Source organism: Narcine bancroftii, chromosome 4, assembly GCF_036971445.1.
Source record: "Narcine bancroftii isolate sNarBan1 chromosome 4, sNarBan1.hap1, whole genome shotgun sequence".
NCBI classification, from domain to species: Eukaryota; Metazoa; Chordata; class Chondrichthyes; order Torpediniformes; family Narcinidae; genus Narcine; species Narcine bancroftii.
In genome coordinates this window covers 260,050,379-260,073,526 of record NC_091472.1, presented here as the reverse complement: position 1 = coordinate 260,073,526, position 23,148 = coordinate 260,050,379, and positions in this window count along the sequence as shown.

Here is a 23,148-nt window from a genome sequence, read left to right as displayed (position 1 = left end):
GCATGTTTTGAAGGGAGAGTCGCATAGACATGATCCGGTCCGAGTGGCCTGTCGGGAGTTTTTCGAGTTTGGAGGCAATGGAGTTCTTGACCATGAAGCCTACACCAGATAGGCGTCGTTCATCCATAGGCTTGCCAGACCAGTAGAGTGTGTAGCCCGCGCCGCGTTCTTGGAGGCTGCCTACATCTGCAAGGCGGACTTCACTGAGAGCGGCTATGTTGATGTCGAGTCTGAGGAGTTCATGTGCGATGAGGGCAGACCGACGTTCAGGTCGGTGGCTGTCAGCCTTGTCTAGCATGGTTCTGATGTTCCAGCATGCTAGCTTGAGTTTGTGAGCATTTTTTGAGGGGGAAGACGTGGAGGGGGAGGACGTGGAGGGGGAGGACATGGACATGTCCTCGGGCCTGCGCAAAGGAGCTTTTAGGTGGAGTGCAGTGTGCGCAGTACTGGCCCCACCCTTTACACCCATGGTTCGTGTGCCGTGGCCAAGCAAGCTGGGACGTGGCAGCGAGGTCCTTGGGTGTAGGTTTTATATCGGAGTGGCCTTCTCCTATGCAGGTTTCTTACCCGGGCTGGAGGGGCCTGCCTCCCCTCCTAGGTTGGACCATACTGCCTGGACCGGGGCCGGGGCCGCCAATGCTTTCCCTGTGCACGGACCAAGGCCTCCGCCTGCTTTGCTCTGCCGAGGCTGGGGCCACCGCCTCCCCCTCGCTTCTGCCCGGACCGGGGCCTCCGCGTGCCTCACTTGACCGAGGCCGGGGCCGCCGCCTCCACCTCGCTTTTGCCCGGATCAGGGCCGCCGCTGCCTACCCTCTGCCCGGACCGGGGCCGGTGCCGCCGCTGATTTCCCTGTGCCCGGACCGGGGCCGCCGCCTCCACCCACTCCTTCTGACTGCTCAAACTACAGGGGAATCACGCTGCTCTCCATTGTAGGTAAAATCTTCGCTAGGATTCTCCTATATAGAATAATACCTAGTGTCGCCGCGAATGTTCTCCCAGAATCACAGTGCGGCTTTCGCGCAAAAAGAGGAACTACTGACATAGTCTTCGCCCTCAGACAGCTCCAAGAAAAGTGCAGAGAACTAAACAAAGGACTCTACATCACCTTTGTTGACCTCACCAAAGCCTTCGACACCGTGAGCAGGAAAGGGCTTTGGCAAATACTAGAGCGTCTCGAATGCCCCCCCAAATTCCTCAACATGGTTATCCAACTGCACAAAAACCAACAAGGTCGGATCAAATATAGCAATGAGCTCTCTGAACCCTTCTCCATTAACAATGGCATGAAGCAAGGCTGTGTTCTCGCACCAACCCTCTTTTCAATCTTCTTCAGCATGATGCTGAAACAAGCCATGAAAGACCTCAACAATGAAGACGCTGTTTACATCCGGTACCGCACGGATGGCAGTCTCTTCAATCTGAGGTGCCTGCAAACTCACACCAAGACACAAGAACAACTTGTCCGTGAACTACTCTTTGCAGACGATGCCGCTTTAGTTGCCCATTCAGAGCCAGCTCTTCAGCGCTTGACGTCCTGTTTTGCAGAAACTGCCATAATGTTTGCCCTGGAAGTCAGCCTGAAGAAAACTGAGGTCCTCCATCAGCCAGCTCCCCACCATGACTACCAGCCCCCACACATCTCCATTGGGCACACAAAACTCAAAACGGTCAACCAGTTTACCTATCTCGGCTGCACCATTTCATCGGATGCAAGGATCGACAACGAGATAGACAACAGACTCACCAAGGCAAATAGTGCCTTTCGAAGACTACACAAAAGAGTCTGGAAAAACAACCAACTGAAAAACCTCACAAAGATTAGCGTATACAGAGCCGTTGTCATACCCACGCTCCTGTTCGGCTCTGAATCCTAGGTCCTCTACCGGCATCACCTATGGCTCCTAGAACGCTTCCACCAGTGTTGTCTCCGCTCCATCCTCAACATTCATTGGAGCGACTTCATCCCTAACATCGAAGTACTCGAGATGGCAGAGGCCGACAGCATCGAATCCACGCTGCTGAAGATCCAACTGTGCTGGGTAGGTCACGTCTCCAGAATGGAGGACCATCGCCTTCCCAAGATCGTGTTATATGGCGAGCTCTCCACTGGCCACCGTGTCAGAGGTGCCCCAAAGAAGAGGTACAAGGACTGCCTAAAGAAATCTCTTGGTGCCTGACACATTGACCACCGCCAGTGGGCTGATATCGCCTCAAACCGTGCATCTTGGCGCCTCACAGTTCAGCGGGCAGCAACCTCCTTTGAAGAAGACCGCAGAGCCCACCTCACTGACAAAAGACAAAGGAGGAAAAACCCAACACCCAACCCCAATCTAAATCTGTTACAAAATGTTCACTCATTTCTCTTCTTGGTTCCTCTCTTCCTATGTCTTAAAATAAATTAACTAATAATCCACTGGTTAAACATACTTTGAGGATATGGATATAATTTAGAAAACATTTTGGTTTAATGAGATTTTCTCTTTCTAGTCCTATTTTTTTTTTTCAAATTATTTGTTTGAACCTGCCATGATTTATGTAACGTTTAAAGAATGGTATAGATTGGATACAAAATGTTTTAAATATTTATTTGTCGAGGGGAGTCCCATTTCCATTGAACAACTTTCAGTTAAATATGGACTACCAAATACTCTTTTTTTTTGTTATCTACAGATTTTTTTATGATCTCAATTACATAGATTTCTAATAGGACTGATAATAATTTAATAGATGTCATTTTTAATTTACAACCTTTTTATAATGGTTCAATATCTGACATTTATATGTTGTTGAGAATAAGAGAAGCTCCCTTAGATATTTTTTTTTTAAAAAGACTGGGAACAGGAATATAGCTTTTAATTCCTGAACGAACTTGGAATGTAATGTTCAAATTGGTTATTACCTCTTCTTTATGTGTCTGCCACTCTCTCCTACAATTTAAAGTAGTCCATAGGGCTCACATGTTCAAAGTCAAACAATCTTGGTTTTTTTTGTGGGTCTATCTCTTCATTGTGATAAATGCAACAATGGAGATGCTTCATTAATTGATATGCTTTGGACATGCCAGAGTCTTGAAAAATATTGGATGGAAGTATTTCAAACTTTCTCTTCAATTTTTAAAGTTTATTTTAAAACAAATCCCTTAACTACTTCATTTGGTATTGTTGGAGAGAGTGTCATAATGTTAACAACATCTGAGCTGTATGTATCAGCTTTTATTTCTCTTGGGGGGGGTGATGTTGCTCAGATGGAGGGACCTTACTACACATGCTCAATGGCTACGTAACATCATGTCATGTTTACATTTAGAGAAGATTAGATGCTCAATTTCTGATTTGAATGCAAATTTTCAAACACTGTGGGGATCCTTCTTGAATTACTTTTATAATCTTTGATTTGTTATGAGGTAGAAATGTTGACTAATCAGGTAATTTATCACTTTGATAAGAATTCTGTCTTTCTTTTTTTTGCCCAAACAGCTTCTTTCTTGGTAATGGGTTTAGATTTTACTTATAAAATAATAAAATATCAATACAATATAACCTGTTTGATTAAAATGTGGGGTACTTCGGATGAAATGATATTTAAGTGTAATGAATCCTCTTGAATTTTAACATATAACTACGTACTCTGTATTTTTGGATGTGAAACTTCAATGTTAATAAAAACATTGAAAAGAAAGAAAATCTCCATGGAATGCTGCAGTTAGAGAGGATCCACATCAACCAGAACATGTTCTGCTCTCCCTGGTGCCTTCAAGAAAAAGCCTTGTGCCACAAGACGAATACCAGCAGATTCAGGATCAGTTGCTACCCCACCACACCAGACACCCAAACAAAAATCTCAATCGGAGTTCCATTTTAGGAAATGAAACACAAAATTCTGCAAACACTGGTTGAAGCAAATTAAGGACTTTTACTTTGCACATTATTTTTGAAGGCTATGTTTTGAAGGGTGGAAGGAAACCAGACCCCCTGGCGAAAGTCCATACAAACACGAGGAGAGCGTATAATCTCCTTACATTTGAACCCCAGTCTCAATCATTGGTGTTGTAACAGTGTTGTGCTAACCTCTACACAAACCATGCCACCCAATTTATTGTTGAATATTTATTTTCTGCATTGAACAGTCAGTTTGTTTACATTTCTCTCTTTTGTATATGCATCTTTTCTTGAGAATGTTATGAGATACAGATAAGTAGAAATTCTGCCTGGCCTGCAGGAAAGAGAATTTCAGGGTAGTATGTGAGTTCATGTATGTACTGTGACAATAGTCTGTACTTTGAATCAGGATTTTTTCCATGTTGGAGGGATCTAACATTAGGTCCCATAATCACAGGGTAACACTGAGAATAGTGATTCTTTCAAATTCTCTACCGCACAGAGTTATGGAAATTCAGTGAAACTTTTAAGAGCAAGGTAGATATTTGGACAATAGAGGTTGGATCAAGCAGCAAAACAGAGTCAAAGACAAAAATAAAATCCAACCATGATCTTTGAATAAGAGTGCATGCTTGAGGCTCTACCTGTAGGTTGTTGGGTGTGCTGAAGGGCAGCAAGACATTTCTGTTTAAGGCAGTTCATCTGCTGAGCTCTGTAGAACAATCATGGGCATTGCCTTCCTGCACTTACCTCTCCCTCTTGCTTAGACCTTTCTCAATGTCCTGAGGATGGAAGCCTAATGAATAGCTGCAGCCTGTGGATACCATGAATGAAAGGTGAAAGAAAAGTTCATTTTGAAATTTGAACTCTGCAAAGCAAGGCAATGAAGGGAAAATATGCTCAATCTGAGTGGAGAAGAAGTTAATCCATTTTATGCGATCAAATTCTGAACAACCACTGAAGAATTTAGTGGCTTTCATATTAACTGAATTACATTTTTGTATTAGATTTTGCCATGAGTTCTGATTTTTAATACATGTAGAATCTATGGGAACATGACATAGAAAAGGGTGTGTTCAAACATATCAAGAACTTCAAATAAACCAAGGATCTGGAGTCATAAGTTCAAATCCCACCATGACATTTTGTTAACTTAAAACCAGCCATATATAAATTATTTGGAATTTAAGTCAAGTTTATTGTCATCTGATTGTACAAGTACAACCTGACAAAACAGTGTTTTCCAGTCCTCAGTGCAAAACAAGCAGACACACAACCACACATAACACACACACACACAGCAGCTGTCAATAATTGAAGCTTATTGAAAAATTGAATAATTGATACTATTCCATCAGTTCATTTATACTCTTCAAAGAATGGAATCTACTCTCCTTGCCTGGTCCAGTACATATGTGACTCAACTATTTCACTGACTGGTATTTAAGATCACGCCATGTGGTTGATGAGAGAAACTCATAAATCCTGTTGAAAATATATTGACCTTCCTTCCTCTTTGCTGTGGCTCAACCCTGACTAGAGTGGATGGGAGTACTGTCACCAGAAGCAGTGAAATGATTACAGGAGAGAGCGTACCACCATCATCTCAAGGCAAATAAGCAAGGGCAAACAAAATCCCATGAGGTGCCCCACAGAACTCAAATGAATCAAGAAGATTTTGCAAGATCTAAGAGCAAAGTCGGCCCATTGAGTCTGCTCCACCATTCTAATCATGATCTGATCCATCCACTCCCTCAATCCCACGTCCTGGCTTTCAACTGTGACCCTTGATGCCCTGATTAATCATATACCTGTCAATCTCTGCTTTAAATACACTTAATGACCTTACATCCACTGCCGCCCGTGGCAACGTTCCACAGACTCACAACCTGCTGATGAAAGACATTTTTATGCATCTCTGTTTGAAATTGATTCCCTATTATCCTGAAATTATGCTTTCTTGTCGTAGAATCCCCTACCATAAATATCAGCAGAAAACTGATAAGGGCCTAATTCTAGCAGCGAAACATGAAAGTCTGCAGACGCTGTGATTGTAGTAAAATCACATAAATGTTGGAGGAACTTAAGCTGGTCTCGCAGCATCTAAAGGAGGTAAAGATATATAACTAACATTTTAGGTCTGACCCTTGCTCATAGAGCTTGAGGGCAGCAGAGAGTGCAGTTGGGCAGCAGTGAGAGAGACTCTCGCAGAACTCCCTTTCGAAGAGAGGAGTGGAAATTCTCCAGGGAAGGCATCCCTCAAAGAGATTCTTCAGTGGAGCAAGTGAATGGAGGGAAACACACAAGTCTGCAGACACTGTAATTGCATTTAAAAACACAGAAAAATGGGAGGAACTCACCAGGTCTCGCAGTGTCCATTGGACTCAAAGATATATTACCAATCTTTTGGCCATAATTCTAGCTGTTCTTGGATGGGGTGGGTATCTCTTTTGGTTTATAACCTACTCTTGAGAATATCAGGTTGCATTCTACTGATTAACTACACATAAAAGAATTAGTGAAATCTAAACATTTGCACCAGATTTGTTCGTGGCAACCATGCTAAAGAAATTGAAAAAAAAAACACACAAATGCTGGAGAAACTCAGCAGGTCAAAAAGTACCTTTATGTAGCAAAGGTAAAGATTCATTACCAACATTTCGGGTTTAAGCCCTTCATCAAAGTGTTAAAGAAATTACAGAGTTTCTCCTTCAGCATCTGCTCTGAGTGATAAATCCCATAAGTGAAACACAATTATCAGTGGAATAAAACTATGGAGAATAAGCTCGGGAAATAATGAACACCTTGTAATAATTTGAAAGCTCTAATCTGTTTTCAACTGCAGATTAAGGACTCAATCTTTCACTTTGGCAAAATGTTCCAACTTTCAAAATAGCTTATTTCTTTAAATTTCTTTCCTCATTGAAAATTATACCTGTATTAAGGTGGAATTGATTTCATTTCATTGTGTGCATTATTTTTACACAATAAACCAAGAGGGGCAGCACAACGCTGTAACAGTGCTTGCAACCAGGGTTCAAACCTGTATGTTCTCCCCATTCTGCATGGGTTTCCTCTGTGGGCTTCTGTTTCCTCCCACCATTCAAAAATATACCAGTTGTAGGAGATCAATTGGATGTAATTGGGTGACATGGGCTAGTGGGCCAAAAGGACTTGTGACCGTACTGTATGTCTAAATTTAAATTTAAGAAAATTATCCAAACGTGACATCCTTGACACCAAGAAGAACATGGGCAAGAGGACAATGGGGACACCGTCCCTCCATGTCACATCCTGCCTTGGGAATAAATCACCATTCCTTCCTTGATCTCCCAATCTAAGCAGAGTGGGATGGGTCTCATCTGCTTGAGCTAATTCTCATGGGATCTGTTTAATGCAAAACAGGCTGGAAACATTCAGCAGGTTGGCAGCAGCTGTGGAAGGAAAAACAAAAGAAAATGTTTCAAGATTGTCCAGCATCCACAAGGCATAACTCAGGAACTTGATGGAACTCTCTCCATGTGCCTGAGAATGCTTCAGGAAGCCAATGTCCTACAAGACAGTGCAGCTCACATGATAGGAATCCCATCTACAACCATTCATTCACTCCACCACTGATGCACAATTGCAACATCTGCAGGATGCACTCCTTAAAGAGCATCTTCAAAACCAATCACCTCTGGCAGCCAGGTCAAGGACACCTATAGCCTTGGGAGCATCGCCATCTCCATGATGCCCTCTGTGCTGACAATAACCACAGCAGCAGTGTGAGTATAATTTAATAAACTAATATGTACACTAAGAGGTCTTGTCTCTCTGCAAGACAAACTTGGAAGGCTAGAGTGTAGCTCTGGACTGCTTTATATACAAGGTCACTGTGATGATATATGACCTAGTGATGTAATTACATATCACCACACCCTCAAAGCCACCTGCCTGACTTGGAAGTATCTCGCAGTTCTATCACCATCAGGTCAAAATTCTGGAAATCCTTCCTTAAATGCATTGTGGGGACACCCATACCCCAAAGACTGCAGTGGATCAGGAAGGCAGCTCACCACCATCTTCAAGGTTCCGTTTATTAGTAAATAATAATATATTAAAAATGTGACATACGTGATATACTTTAGCTTTTGCCTTACATAAAGCGTTCAAAGAGTCATCTTTAGTTTTGCCCAGCACCCTTACTGATTGAGAGAAAGCGAAAGAGAGTCCCGTCAAAGACACTGTGTGTCAATAGATTTTCCTCTAGCACTCCCACAGCCACCTGTTTGATTCATCAGCAACTCTACCTCCAGATCCAAACCTCCGACAAAATAAGAAAGCTTTCACCTCGAGGCCTTTTGAGAGCCATTTTTGCTGACGGCACCCTCACAAATCCCAGCTCTGAATCCTGGTTTCCATGAGCCAGTCTCCAGTAGCTCTCTACCTGTGTGTGACCCTCAGCTGCTGAGCCCCTCACTGGTCTGTGGCCATGGTCACTCTCCTGGAGGATCATCTCCTCTGCTTTTCTTTATCAATGGGAGGACTGTTTCTCCCCATTTCTGGTGCCCTCCACTGGTCCGTTGCTCCCCTGAGTCTGCAACCCCTAGCGGCCATTGCTGAGCACAGGCACTGCCATATTGGGAACAGACCTCGCAGTTGCAGGGTTTTACTTACAAATACTGTTGGCTCCTTTAACAGGCCATTCAAAGCCCATACAGAGTCAATAGCATTAGGACTGAGTGGTTGAAAGTTTCGGAGCAATGCTGTATTTCCATTCTCCACTCTCCCAGGTTCACACTAGTGGCAGCACTGCCATTTGTTTTTTAAGCATGCAATGCCTACATACCGTGAATGAATAAAAAAAAAATTACCTTCATCAGAACATAACCTGATATTTTATGCTCATTTCAAGTGAGTGTATACACAGAAAAATATTCAGGTTTGGGTCAGGTTTTGCAGAGAAGATTTAAGGATCTGATTACATCTTCCTTTTTCCTTATCTTAATTTATATTCAGTACTGTATTTATCCTGTTTAGGTCATTTTCTTACCTTCATTCCATATGATAGGCACTTTTGAGCTTATGTTTACATGGTGGATGGGCTAAATATTAAGAAACAGAAGTGCTCTTGTGCAATATAAAACACGCTGGAAAAACTCAACAGGTCACACAGCATCCAGAGGAAATAAAGCATAATCAATGGTGGGCCTGAGGCTTTCATCGTGATATGAGCAAAAAGAATTCAGGTGCCTGAATAAAAAAGTGGGGGGAAGGTCAGGGGGAGGGAGTGTGCCTGACATTGACCACACAAAGCAGAGTGAAGGTTAAAATGCAGGTTTTAATAGAGTGATATATTCAGCTAGGTCTTGCCTCTGTGCAAGCCCAGGTCAGGAGGAGGAGCATGAGCTCCGATCGGCTTTATATACAAGGTTGTCAGGTGGTGGGTGGCCCCTGGTGACCTAGTGGTGTAATGGCATATCACCACAGGGAGGAAGAAATAGGAGAAGGAGCACAATCTAACAGGTAAAAAGGTTGAAGGTGGATAGTAGAGAAAAAAAAAGCTGAGGCAATAGGAGGAGAAGTAGCTCTCAGAATGGAGGGGGAAGGGAAGGGGTGGGGAGCTGGAAGAAGGGAGACGGAAGGACAGGGAAATAGAGAGACTCAGGGGAAGGGTTTAATGGAAACAGAAGTTTTGTGTATCGAACTACAAATCAGCACCTGCAGACGTTTCTGTTTAACTTTTGGAAGTCTCTTGTTGGCTTTGGGTTGACACTATTGCTTCGGGTTTTCATTTTCTGTCTTTTAAGGGAGTAACATCAACTCAGAAATTGCAAAAGCTCAAGAAGGCAATTCTTAATCACCCTTATCCAGTCAGTTTTGGATATGATGTTAGTCTTACCAACAATATTCAAATTGCATAAATGAATGGAAATAAAATATATATATATTTGGCAGTGGTTGTTCGAGCATGAAGGGAGGCCTTTCAGCCCTCAGTACACAACCTATTATATATGCCCCTGTAATTCATGTTCTTGAGGTTCAAGCAACAGATTTACCTCATGTACAATTTTTAAACCATCTTAATTGGGCCTGCTAAGTTGAAATGCCTGTCTTTATTTCCCAATCATTATCAATTGAAACTATCCAGAGGCATTTAAATTTGGCATCAAGATATGTGTGTAAACTTTGGAAGACCATAACTCAAAATTACTCACTTCAAACACTTGGGCAGCATTGTTAGTGTAGCAGTTAGCATAACATTATTATAGTGCCAGTGAACTGGGTTCAAATCCAGCTCTGAATGTAAGGAGTTTGTACTTTCTCACCATGTCTGCGTGGGTTTCCTCCAGATGCTCCAGTTTCCATCCACATTCCAAAAAAAGACGTGAGTAGGCTAATTGGTATATTTGGGTTGTGCGAGCAGATGGGCCAGTAACATGTTGTTTTACCCTGGGGAAAAGATTTTGACTGCCTCTTGTGATTTTATAAACTTCCATCAGGTCACTCCACAGCCTCAAACGCTCCAAAGAAAACAAACCGAGCATATCCATACTTTGCTATCCTTTCTCACCCTCTCAACCAGGCGACATCCTGGTAAACCTCTTCTGAACCATTTCCAAAGCCAACCATTCCTTCCTATAATAGGCTGACTGGAATTGCTCACAGTATTCTAAGTGCGGCTGAACTAAAGTTTTATATAGCTGCAACATGACTTCCTTACTTTTGTATTTAATTCCTGTCCAATTAAAGCAAGCACACAATCTGCCCTCTTGACCACCTGATCTAAAGTAAAAGTTCTACATTCCAGACTGCTCGGGGATTGGGTCGTCCCAGATTCTTGGATTTAATAGTTTCTTGGGCAGTACTTTTAACATACAAATTTAAGGAGAATAAAGAAGAGATGAACAGGTACTTTTTGATAGTTTATCCATGAAACATTTTTTTTCATATACAAAGTACAAAAAAAAATCAAATAAATATTTTTCTTACATTTCCACAACTTGGTTGCCTGTTGCCATTTTGTATCTGTGGTGCTTATACATATACATATACATGCATGCACACAAGAGCCAAGATTTTTCAAGAAGTCTGGATTCTCGAGTGGTCCAGATATCTGGTATCTGGGTTTTTGGAATTTTATTCAGTGTGCTCAACCTTTCAGCCCCACGCAGGATGCATCTGAGCTAATAGGAGGATCATGCACATCCACAATCTCCTCCTGGAATGCCTCTTCGTGGGGCTAAATGTACTGGCATCCATTCCAGTTTCATTTCCAGAACTTCACCATGCATGGCTCAGTTCTTTGCAGGCTTTCCCTAGCCACACTCTGAGGCAGAAATTAATTGCAGCTGTACGTCCATCAACAGTGAAATCAGACAAATGTTCTGCATAGAACCAACTAGTATTCCTGCAAAAGGAATTATTGATGATCTCCCATCACCTCTCAGCTCCGTTCTCTTCTTCTCCCTCCCACCTGCATCCACCCATCACCTGCTAGCCTGTGCTCCTTCCCCTCCCTCTTTCTCGCCCTCCTCCTCCTGCCACTTTCTTGTTTAGATATCTACCTGATTTTCAGCATACCTGAATAAGGGCTCCGGCCAAAATCATCGAGTCTTTAGCTTTTCATGGATGCTGCATTACCTGCTGAGTCTCTCCTGTGCTTTTGTGTATTTTTTTAGACCCCAGGATCTACAGATTTCTTGTTTACAATAATTTACAATTGTCGTCGCAGGACTTGCCAAATCTTAGATCCCAGGACTATAGGTTAATTTGGATACTTGGGCAGCATGTGCCCATGGGCCAGAATGGCCTGTGACTGTGCTGTCTGTCTTAATTTAAATAAATACATAACAGAGGTGCAATCTATGAAACTGATCCAGGAGAATGGTAGACTGGAGAAGTCATTGTGCAAAGCCACCTCTCAAAATACTCTTTACAGATTACATACCAGAGAATTAAACTTGAATTTGGAGGTTTGCATTGGATATATGTTAATTAAACTATTTGACTTTTTGTTTGAAATATGTGATTGTTCAGTCTCTTAGTATGTATTTCATTTGGACCAACGTGAGTACTGGTGTCACATGAAAGACTGCAAATAAAGTAACTATATTTGTAATGCCATTATTTTTGTTAAATATTTACACCTGAAAGAGAAATATGAACCTTCTTGCTTCATTGTAGTCGGCTAACAGTTTAAAATGCTCCAATATGCATGAGCTGGCTTCTATACCCAAAGGGTATTTAAAAATGTCAGTCATGAGTATAAAGCCATCTGCTTCAGAGGATTTCCATATTTAGACAGAGGGCTCAGGAGGGCACATTCCAGTTACAGTGGCAGTCGGTCTCGGAAAATGGACTCTGGCAATTGGAGTAATCTCAACAGTGTTGGGACTTTTTAAATAGTCACCTCATGCACAATCCATCTGTCATGAATTTTACAAAAGGGCTTCAAGCTGCTTACACATAGTTTCCTCCTGGGAAGCAAATCCCAAGGAAGGTTTAGCTAACCTCTTCAAAGGACCAAAGTCTGGCTTGATCCACATATCATTCCTCATCACTTTGGTAAATGCTCTTCAAGTTTGGGGATTTTGATGAATTAGGAACTCGAAGCCACTGCAAAACAATCAACTCTACTTAGGAAATGTCATTAACTAACCTTTTTGGTTAAGTTTCTGGGCTGGGAGCCAGATATCAGGACAATCAATCTGGAAGCAGAGTAGTGCATCCCAGCGAAACACCTGCATAAAATAAATGCATTTAAATAATCCCAGAATATAAACAAAAGCTCATATTAATGATAGTGACTGTGAAAGTGATATATTGTAAAAAAAACAATCTGATTCACTGATATCCTTCAGGGAAGGAAATTTGTAGTTCTTGATGAATGTGCTAACTCTCAAGTACCTTCGACAATTGTCTAGCAAGCCAATTGAGTCAAAGTGGAGTTATAAATGCCAGAAGAAATTAAACAAAAATTTACAGATTAAGCAAACGACTAATGGAAATTAAGTGACTGGCTTTAGTTGCAATGGAAATTTGTCCAATGAAAACTCACTGAAGGCACCATGCATGGTTTAAGCTCTTGACAAAGAGATAGCAGCAATCTGTCTTTGAGTCGCTTTATTTGGAATATAAGTTTCACAACAGGAATTTTGCAACTCTCCTCAACCAGACTTAATGGATACTTTTGGAACAAAGGGATGCAACATAGAACATTGAACATTATGCACATTGGCCCATATGTTGTGCAGACCTATATGAACCCACTCCACAATAATCAAATTCTTCTTGATCCCCTCAGCCATTACTCTCTTATCACTTTTAAATCCAGGTGCCTTTCACTTTTAAATTTCTCTGTTGTACCAGCCTCCACTACCACCCCCAGCAGTGCATTCCAGGCACCCACTAATGTCTGTGTAAAAACTTAACCTTGCCATTTCTCCTAAACTTTCCTCCAGTCACTTTAAACCAATGTCTTCTGGTATTTGCTATTGTCACTTGTGCAAAAGTGTGGGCTGTCCACCCTTTCTATGTCCCTCATAATCTTATAGACCTCCATTGAGTCAGTTCTCATCTTTTGCCAAGCCTGCTTCATAAGATGTTCTCCCATCCAAACACCATCCTGATAAATCTCCTCTGCATCCTCTCTAAAGCATTCACGTCCATTCTTTGATGAGTTGATAAGAATTGAACACAACACTTTAAGTGTGGGCTAACCAGAGTTTGAAAGGGCTATAACATTTCCTTGTGGCCTTTTAACTCAATATCCTAACTACTGAAGGCCAACAGACTCCTTCTTAACCACTGTATTGAATGGCATGGCAACTTTGATACCTCAGTGCATATCAACCAAGGTCCAATCCAAAGAAGAATATTGAACTTGAAGACTCCCACTGTACAATGTGTTGCATCCTGAAATTGAGCTCTTGCCCAAATAATGTCTGGTTATTTTCCTTCAGTGATGAAAACTCCTCCAAATGGATAATCATCTATAAAATATGGGTGCAGTGTTTTTACTGCTGTGAATCTCCCTCTTCAAAAATTTGTTGGATTGCAGAGAGTTGGACTTAGCATTAATTCAGTCACAAATTAACAGAAAACTATTTTTGTAAGATAAAACTGGCATGTGACCTTCAATTAAATTTATTTTTAAAATTAAATTTAGAGTTAGATTTCAGATTTAGATTTCAGATTCATTGTCAGAATACATGACAACACATAAAACCCTGAGATTCTTTTTCCTGTGGGCATGCAAGAATTATGACTAAAATAAACTGTACACAGCGTAAGCATATAAACAAAGAAAGAACAGTCAACAAATAGTGAATGTAAACCAACTGACTGTGCAATACAGAGAGAACAAAAAAAAAATCAATAAAGTGCATAAGTAAGTGTCCTTAAATGAATCTCTGATTGAGTTTGACATTGAGGAGTCTGATGGTGGAGGGGTAGCAGCTGTTCCTTATCCTGGTGAAGTGAGTCTTGTGGCACCTATATCACTTTCTTGATCGCAGCAGCAGCGGCGGGAGCAGATCATGTGCTGAGTGGTAAGGTTCTTTGATGATTGCTACTGCTCTCCAAGAGCAGTGTTTCCTGTAGATGTACTCAATAGTGGGAAGTGTTTTGCCTGTGATCTCCTGGGCTATCTTCACTACCTTTTGGAGGGTTTTGCGCTCAGGGATATTGGTGTTTCCATACTATGATGCAGCCGGTCCACACACTTTCCACCACCCCTCTGTAGAAATTTGCCAGGGTTTCTGGTGTCATACCAAACCTCCGCAAACCCTTGAGGAAGTAGAGGCACTGATGTGCATTCTTCAAGATGCCATTGGTGTGTTGGGTCCAGGAAAGATCTTCCAAGCCAGTGATTCTGGAGAACTTAAATTTAATCACCCACTCCACCTCTGATCCTCCAATTATATCTGGATTGTATACCTCTGGCTTTCCTTTCCTGAAGTCAACAATCAGCTCCTTAGTTTTAGTGACATTGAGTACCTGGTGATTGGTGGTGATCCATTCAGCCAAGTTTTCATTCTCCATCCTGTATGCTGACTCATTTCTTTCCTTTATACAACCCACTACCGTAGCATTGTCAGCAAATTTATAGATGGTGTTAATTTTGTACTGAGTTACACAGTTGTAGGTGTAAAGTGAGTAGATCAGGGGGTTAAGAACAAAGCCCTGTGGTGCTCTGGGACTGATGGAGATTGTGGAGGAGATGCTCTAATCAATCAGAATCAACTTATTTTCATGAACAAGTCATGACAGGTTTACTGCTCAAGAAGGTTCTTGTCGGTTTTCAGACAGAGATTTGTTGTTCCAGGACATCCACAACTGATTCCTTCTGATCAGCCACTTCTGTATCTTGCCGAAGAAACTTGCCCCATCAGGGTTTTCCAGATGATAACTTCTTTCTTTCAGGTCATCACAGAGTTCTTTTTTGTTTCCCTTATTTCAAGTGAAATATTATGCATCTCCTCTTGTATGTACCACAAGGGCTTTGACCAGGCTGAACAAAGAACTCACAACTCGAGAATGAGAAGCCTGAGGTGTTTGGCTTGCAATTTATTTAAATGCAATTCTTGAATGAAATTGCAGTCAAATCACCAGCAGTTTAGCTTGAAGATCTTGACACTGGTTATATGGTTAATAAACTTAGTGCTTTGTGGCAGCATCATAATGCAAACATTCATATTATAACCAGCTTACATTACTAGAAATTAAAAAAAAATAAAATAATAGTGCACGAAAAGTAAGGCAGTGTCTTTGGTTTATTGATTATTCAGGAATCTGATGGCAGCAGGGAAGAAGCTGACCTTGTGCCATTGAGTGCTCATCTTTAGGCTCCTGTACGTTTTTCCTGATGAGAGCAGTGTGAAGAGGGCATGGCCTGGGTGATGGGGGATAGAGGCTGTTTCTTTAAGACTCCGCCTCATGTAGATGTCCTCGATGGAGTGAGGTCTGGTGCCTGTGATGTCACAGGCCAAGTTAACAATATTCTCAAGTCAATTCTTGTGCTGAGAATTGGCACTTCCATACCAGGCAACGATGCAACCAGCCAGAATGTTCTCCACGGTACACCTGTAGAAGTTTATGAGAGACTTCAGTCACATACTGAATCTCCTCAGACACCTCATTAATTATAGCCTCGGAAATGTTGACATTCAGTAATTTGAAGTTCTTGACCTTCACTACTGAACCACAAGATAAGTGATGGCTTGATAACTTGATAATAAAGAAAACTTTAATCATGAATTTATTTATGGAGTATAAATCATAGAACATTACAGCACAGTTCACAGTACTTCAGCCCATGATGCTGTGCGATCTATAAAAACCTGCTCAACAATCTAAACCTCCCTACGTCAAACCCATAACCTTATATTTTTCTTGGATCCATCTGCCTATCTAAGAATCTTTTAAATATCCCTATTGCACCAGCCTCCACCACCACCTCTGGCAATGCATTCCAGGCACCCACTGCGCTCTGTGTAAAAATAAACTTTCCTTCCCTCACCTTGTTTAGATGTCCTCTACTGTTTGATACACATGCCCAGGGGTTAAAAAAAAATTCTGGTTGTCCATCCTCTCATAACCTTGTAGACATTTATTAAGTCATCTCATCATCTTTCTTTGCTCCGAAGAGAAAAGCCCAATTTCTGTTAACCTTGCTTCATAAGACACGTTCTCCAATCCAAGAAACATTCTGGTTAATCTACTCTGCACCCTCTCCATAGCTTTTACATCCTTCCTAAAATGAGGTAATTAGAAATGAACACAATATTCCAAATGTGGTCTCAGCATTACTTCACAACTCTTAAACTTAATCCCCTGACTAATTAAGTTCAGCATACTTAAATATGAAAAGATCTTATGTAAGAACTGATGACTTCATTTTGGTGAATATTTTGAGGAAGTTATCAGCAACTCTTTTTTAAGCATTGGTGACTAGTACAGGTTTAAGATCAGATGGTCATGCTCGGTATAATGGTTAGTACATGAAAGATGTAGTTTTGCGCAAGTGAAGGTAAGAAGACCCAGTCAGTGGGTTCTGAGCATGAGTCAGCCATTACTAAATTGTCTGAGTCAAGGTTCTTCATTGGTTCTAATTACATTCAAAGTCCCTGAGAAGGAAATCTAGATGGATGCTCCAACATGCACTAGAGTGAAAAATCCATGTAGAGGTGATATATTAAATTGAGGCTTTCTTTTATTAATTTATGTAGTCACGCTATCTGCTCAGTGAGTGAAAAAATCACGCAGTTGAAAGAGAGCTGAAACAACTACTTTACTGATTCACTAGCCGCACACTGCCTCCTGCAGGGCGGAAATGACATCAGCTGCCTAGCTGTGCGCTTGCCACACACCTGGAGCTCTCACAGTCAGATCTGTCATGGACTTGCCCGCAACTTGTGAGCTCGTTCACCTGTTGTGTGGACAAGCCACCACATTTAAAAGATTCTGAAGAAGAACCATATAACATTACAACACAGAAATAGGACCTTTGGCCCTTCTAGTCTATGCCAAACCATTTTTTTTTTGCCTATTGCCATCCAGTCCTTAGCCCTCCTTTCTTCTACCATCCATGAACCTGTCCAAATTCTTCTTAAATGAGCCCGCATTCAGCAGTTCAACTGGAAGCTCATTCCACTTTCCCACCACTCTCTGAGTGAGGAAGTTCCCCCTAAACTTTTCCCCTTTCATCCTTAATCCATGTTCTTTGGTTTGTATCTCACCTACCCTCAGTGGAAAAAGACTACCTACATTTACTCTGTCTATCCCCTTCATAATTTTAAATACATCTATCAAATCTCCTCTCATTCTTCTGTGCACTAGGGAATAAAGTCCTAACCTGTTTAATCTTTCCCTGAAACCCAGTTCCCGAAGTCCAGGCAACATCCTAGTAAATCTTCTCTGCACGCATTTTTTATTGATATCGTTCCTGTAGTAAGGTGACCTAAACTGCACACAATGCTCCAAATTTGGCCTCTCCAGTGTCTTGTACAACTTTATCATAACATCCCAACTCCTATACTCAATACTATGATTTATGAAGGCCAATATGCCAAAAGCTATCTTTACAACCCTATCCACCTGTGATGTCATTTTCAGGGAATTATATATCTATATTCTCAGATCCCTCTGCTCTACTGCATTCCTCAGTACCCTACCATTCACCATATATGTCCTTTTTTGATCTGTCCTTTGTTATGAGCCCAGAGGACACCAAAACCCAGCAGCAATAGATATTCACCAAGACAAAAGGTTACTTAAACAAACATTGCTTTTAATTATCTTTAAACAAGAAAACAGCATCACACTTTAACTTATCTCTATTAACGTAACTAACCTAACTTAACCCTCTTCTAATTCTAAGTGCACATGTATGCAATGTGTGTATAAGTTCAGAAAAGTTCTTTCATTCACAATCCAGTCTCACTTCTCAATCCTCCAAGTTTACTGGTTGCAGGCAATTCTTATACTGTGTACAGAATTTAACATTTTTGAAGTTTACCTTGAAAGGTAAATAGTTACCGCTCAAGAAGTATCTTGTCGGTTTTCAGAGAGACATTTGTTGTTCGCTGGACAACATAACTGATTCCTTGTAACCAGCCACTTCAGTGTCTTGCCGAAGAAACTTGCCCCATCAGGGTTTTTCAGATGATAATCTCTTTATTTCAGGTCACCAGAGAGTTCCTTTTTGTTTTTTCTTATTTCAAGTGAAACATGAACTAAGCACTCACAATCCGTCTTCCAAATTGGGTTTTCCCACAAGCGTGCCAGCTTGTCCTGCTCCAGTCCCAGCTGTTGCTGCTGACTGTAGGACTGCAGAACTGAATACTCTCTCTCTCTGTCTCTTAGAGAAAAAGCCTAATCTCTGCTTGCAAACCCACGTGGCCCTCTTAGAATAGCAAGCTGCATTCCATACAGCCTGCGGCTCTGAACTCCGAACTCCTCCTCCGATCTCTTTCATCTGTTGCTTTTCTGAAAGCAACAATCCATTAGTGAAGTCTCTTGGGCACTCTCCAAGGTTTTTGCAAATGTCCCCAGGAGCCGCCCTGTCTGGCTTGAGCAAAACTCCAATATTTTAAATGAGATCTGTTTTAAAGTGTTTGTATGTTACCTACACTAAAAAAAAATCCTGCCCCAATTTATCTCCCAAATATCTATCAATTTACAATATAAACACCACATAATCTGTCGCAACAACAAAAAAAAAAGCATGTCTTCTTCATCCAGTATCATTGATTCTCCAAGATATCTTTAATGCCAGGTTTCAAAATTCTCTGGCAAGACATGATCAGTAAAGAATTCCATGGAAAAATTGCTTGCAGCATGATCTTGTCATTAAGCAACCATGTGTATTGCATCAATGACTAACACAATATCCTCCCAAATGAGATATTGGCATCTGTTGGATTGCATCATTTCTCGGGGGAGAGAGTACAAGAATATCTGTATCCCCTGTGCTGGACAGATGCTATGGCTGTCAGACTGAAGGCTAACTAATCATCTCTTTTATATACATCCACCAGAAATATTGTTGCAAGAAAATGCCACATTGAAGGACTTAAGAATTAAGGAGAGATAGCTTTTATTGAACAGCACTTCATTGTCAACCTGGAAACTGTCAACTGACAGGAACTGTAAAATGTCCAGTGTCTCCACTGCTCTGAATTAGCTCTTGTGAAGAGAATCTCCACTAAAAAATACCAGGACTGGGCAGATGAATTGAATTGTTTTGTTGTAACATGTACCATAGTACAGTTTTTTTTAAATTGTTTTGTGCACTATCCCAACAAGTCCACTCATACACCAAGTAGTGAATTAGTTCTTCTTTGGCTTGGCTTCGTGGACGAAGATTTATGGAGGGGGTAAATGTCCACGTCAACTGCAGGCTCGATTGTGGCTGACAAGTCCGATGCGGGACAGGCAGACACGGTTGCAGCGGTTGCAGGGGAAAATTGGTTGGTTGGACTTGGGTGTTGAGTTTTTCCTCCTTTGCCTTTTGTCACTGAGGTGGGCTCTGCGGTCTTCTTCAAAGGAGGTTGCTGCCCGCCAAACTGTGAGGCGCCAAGATGCACGGTTTGAGGCGATATCAGCCCACTGGCGGTGGTCAATGTGGCAGGCACCAAGAGATTTCTTTAGGCAGTCCTTGTACCTTTTCTTTGGTGCACCTCTGTCACGGTGGCCAGTGGAGAGCTCGCCATATAACACGATCTTGGGAAGGCGATGGTCCTCCATTCTGGAGACGTGACCCACCCAGCGCAGCTGGATCTTCAGCAGCGTGGACTCGATGCTGTCGACCTCTGCCATCTCGAGTACTTCGACGTTAGGGATGAAAGTGCTCCAATGAATGTTGAGAATGGAGCGGAGACAACGCTGGTGGAAGCGTTCTAGGAGCCGTAGGTGATGCCGGTAGAGGACCCATGATTCGGAGCCGAACAGGAGTGTGGGTATGACAACGGCTCTGTATACGCTTATCTTTGTAACAAAAAAATAAATAAGACAGCAGTATCCAGACTAGTGTTACTAGAAAGCAAAACCAGGATGGGATGTGTGCCTTAGTATGCTGACAACTCTCCCAAAAGAGCAGGAGGTATAGATGAAGCCAATGGAGGGCAAATTGGATTGAGGGATAGCCTGAATTGCATTTTCCACTCTCTGCAGTTTCTCACAGAACAGTTCCTGCGAACCACTGTGGTGCATCCAAACAGGATTCTTTCTATGGTTTATCTTTAAATTGTGGTAAGTGTCCTTGGGGACATTCCAAATTTCCTCAGACTTCTGAGAAAGTTGAGTCTTTGGTATACTTTGTTGTGTAATGTACTCCTAAGAATTTGAACATCACCTCCATCTCAGCAAGGTGGAGATGTTCAGAGACAAATTATCCACTGGGCTTCCTGAAGTCAATGGCAAACTCTCTGACAATGAGAGAGAGGTTTTTATCTTCACACTATGCCACCTCAGCATCTCGGGACTTCTGCGCTATGCCTTATTCACAATGTCCACGATTACTAGCTGGACTTATTCACAAAGCAACCTCTCTCTCTGCTTCCAGGTGCATGTGACAATAAACCTGAACTTGCCTTACAATACTCAGTTTTGTGATAGAAAAATAAGTTGCAGCACATGGAAATAAGAGAAAGAGAAATGGGATTGCCTCCCAGGAGGCAAGAATGGAAAAGAGGGCACAGATATATTCGGAGACTGTGGAAAGGAGCACATGGAAGAATTCTTCAGCTGCAAGTCTGTTCTCCATACAAAATGTTTAACTCCATTCCAGAGAAGTTATATTATCCACTCTCACTCCAAATGTGATCTGTAACAAGCCAAAAAGGTGAAATGCTAACTGATAAACTTCAAGACCTTGAGGACAGATGGCTGAGAGTTGAGAGGTAAGATAGTTGGTATTTGCTTCAGAATTTGATAATGTTCCTCCATGTCAATGAAGTTGCAATTCCACACAGTTGGCTCAGTAGGCGGGAAATGCCTGACACCAGATTCCTAAACAGATGCAGGAGATTACCAGATGGGCAAAGAAAATAATTTAAAGATGTTTTCTAAAATCTTTTTTGCGGAAGTACAACGTCCCCATGGGAGGACACCATGGTTGATGGAAAATTTATCCATTAAGTGCCTCAAATCCTTTTTTGATAGGCAAAGAGAATCCCAATATAAATAGCACAGGATCCATTTACTACTAGCCAAGCTGCTCATTAAATAATCCCTCAGTCATCTCCTGTCTGCTACAGCAGCATTCATGATTACTAAATTGTTCTCATCAGCCACCTCTAAATGGGTAGAACTGAAATGGAAGCAAATCATCTTCAAACCTGAGGGATTTTCTCAAAGTGAAAAACTACTTTGCAGAATACAAATTTGCTGCAAAGTTACTGAAATTTGATTTACTGCAAGGCATCCTAAGTGATTGAAAGTACAAATGTTTACATTTCGAAGGGCATGAGGTCTGGGTGTGCACTGCCATGCTTTTCATCCTGGTGTCAGTGTGGAAAATGTGGCATTTCGAGCAACAGAAATATTGTGGTAACATTCTGCAACAACAAGATACAGGTGAATGAATCTGATAGGAAGCAACAATTTAACACGGAGCAGCATTCTCCGAGGAGAGGCAATCAGTTAGGATCCTATTTACTAGTATAAACATTTGTCTAATCTGATACTGTGACGGTTTCAACATTAAATCAAGGGATTGTTGTGTGACTGGATATTCACACCTCATTTCACAATATCTTTTCTGTTGCGTTGATGTAATTTCACTGGGTATCATTCAATGGTTCCAACCTGTTGATTCTGGCAGTCAAAATATCAGTGAAAAACAAATGTTTTGAAAGGTTTGCATCCTAAAAAAATTGGGGATTATGACAGACAACTTCAAGCTGAATCGAAAGATCATTTCAGATTTGCTCTACCATGTAGAAAGTTGGAGAAACATTAAAATAGCTTTTATTGAATTTGTCATGTTTAATTACATAATGATGCTGACACATTGCATTAGTTCGACTGACCTAAAACATATTTTACTGCTGATTTTTGTTTGTACTCAGCATCTGATGCCTCTTATGTCAGTGTCCAACAATAGTCAGTCAGCATTGATATGGACTCCAATTGCCCTGATACTGCTTTTCCAGAGTTGCAACGTCCTGGTGACACCAATCACCATGTTGGTCACTGACTGCTCCAAGATCAGCAGGGAAGACGTCCAAGTGTGAATGAAAAAAAAAAATTCAATTATGTTGCATTTCATAGTTGTGTATGCTTGAAGTAGACTTAAAATTTGACAGGAAATCACAAAAATAGGGTGAATTTCAGGAGCCCAAAATCCATAACAGTTTTCAGGAAGCAAAATCTTCATTTTACACTGTATTTATCAGTCCAGATCGAATGACCTTTTTCCAATATATTTATCAGTCCAGATCAAACAACCTTCTGAGCTTCACTGTGTTACATCTAGTATCAAAAATCAAAACTGTAATCTTTAATTCCCTAATCTGTATGCATTCAGCATCATTCAGTTAATGTTTCTACTTTTATTTAAAGTATATTAACCAATCTGAGTAGAAACATTATTTAAAAGATAGCCTTTAGGGATCAAGAAATGTGCCTGCATTTTATTGCTAAGGTACAAAATATATAATCAAGTTTATGCCATAATTTATCCCATCTATGTTATTTCTTGAGCCTAATGGACAGCATGTCATTAATCACTACCCCAAGAAAAATAATTGGACAAAGTTCCAGGTGGCATTTAAGCATTCTG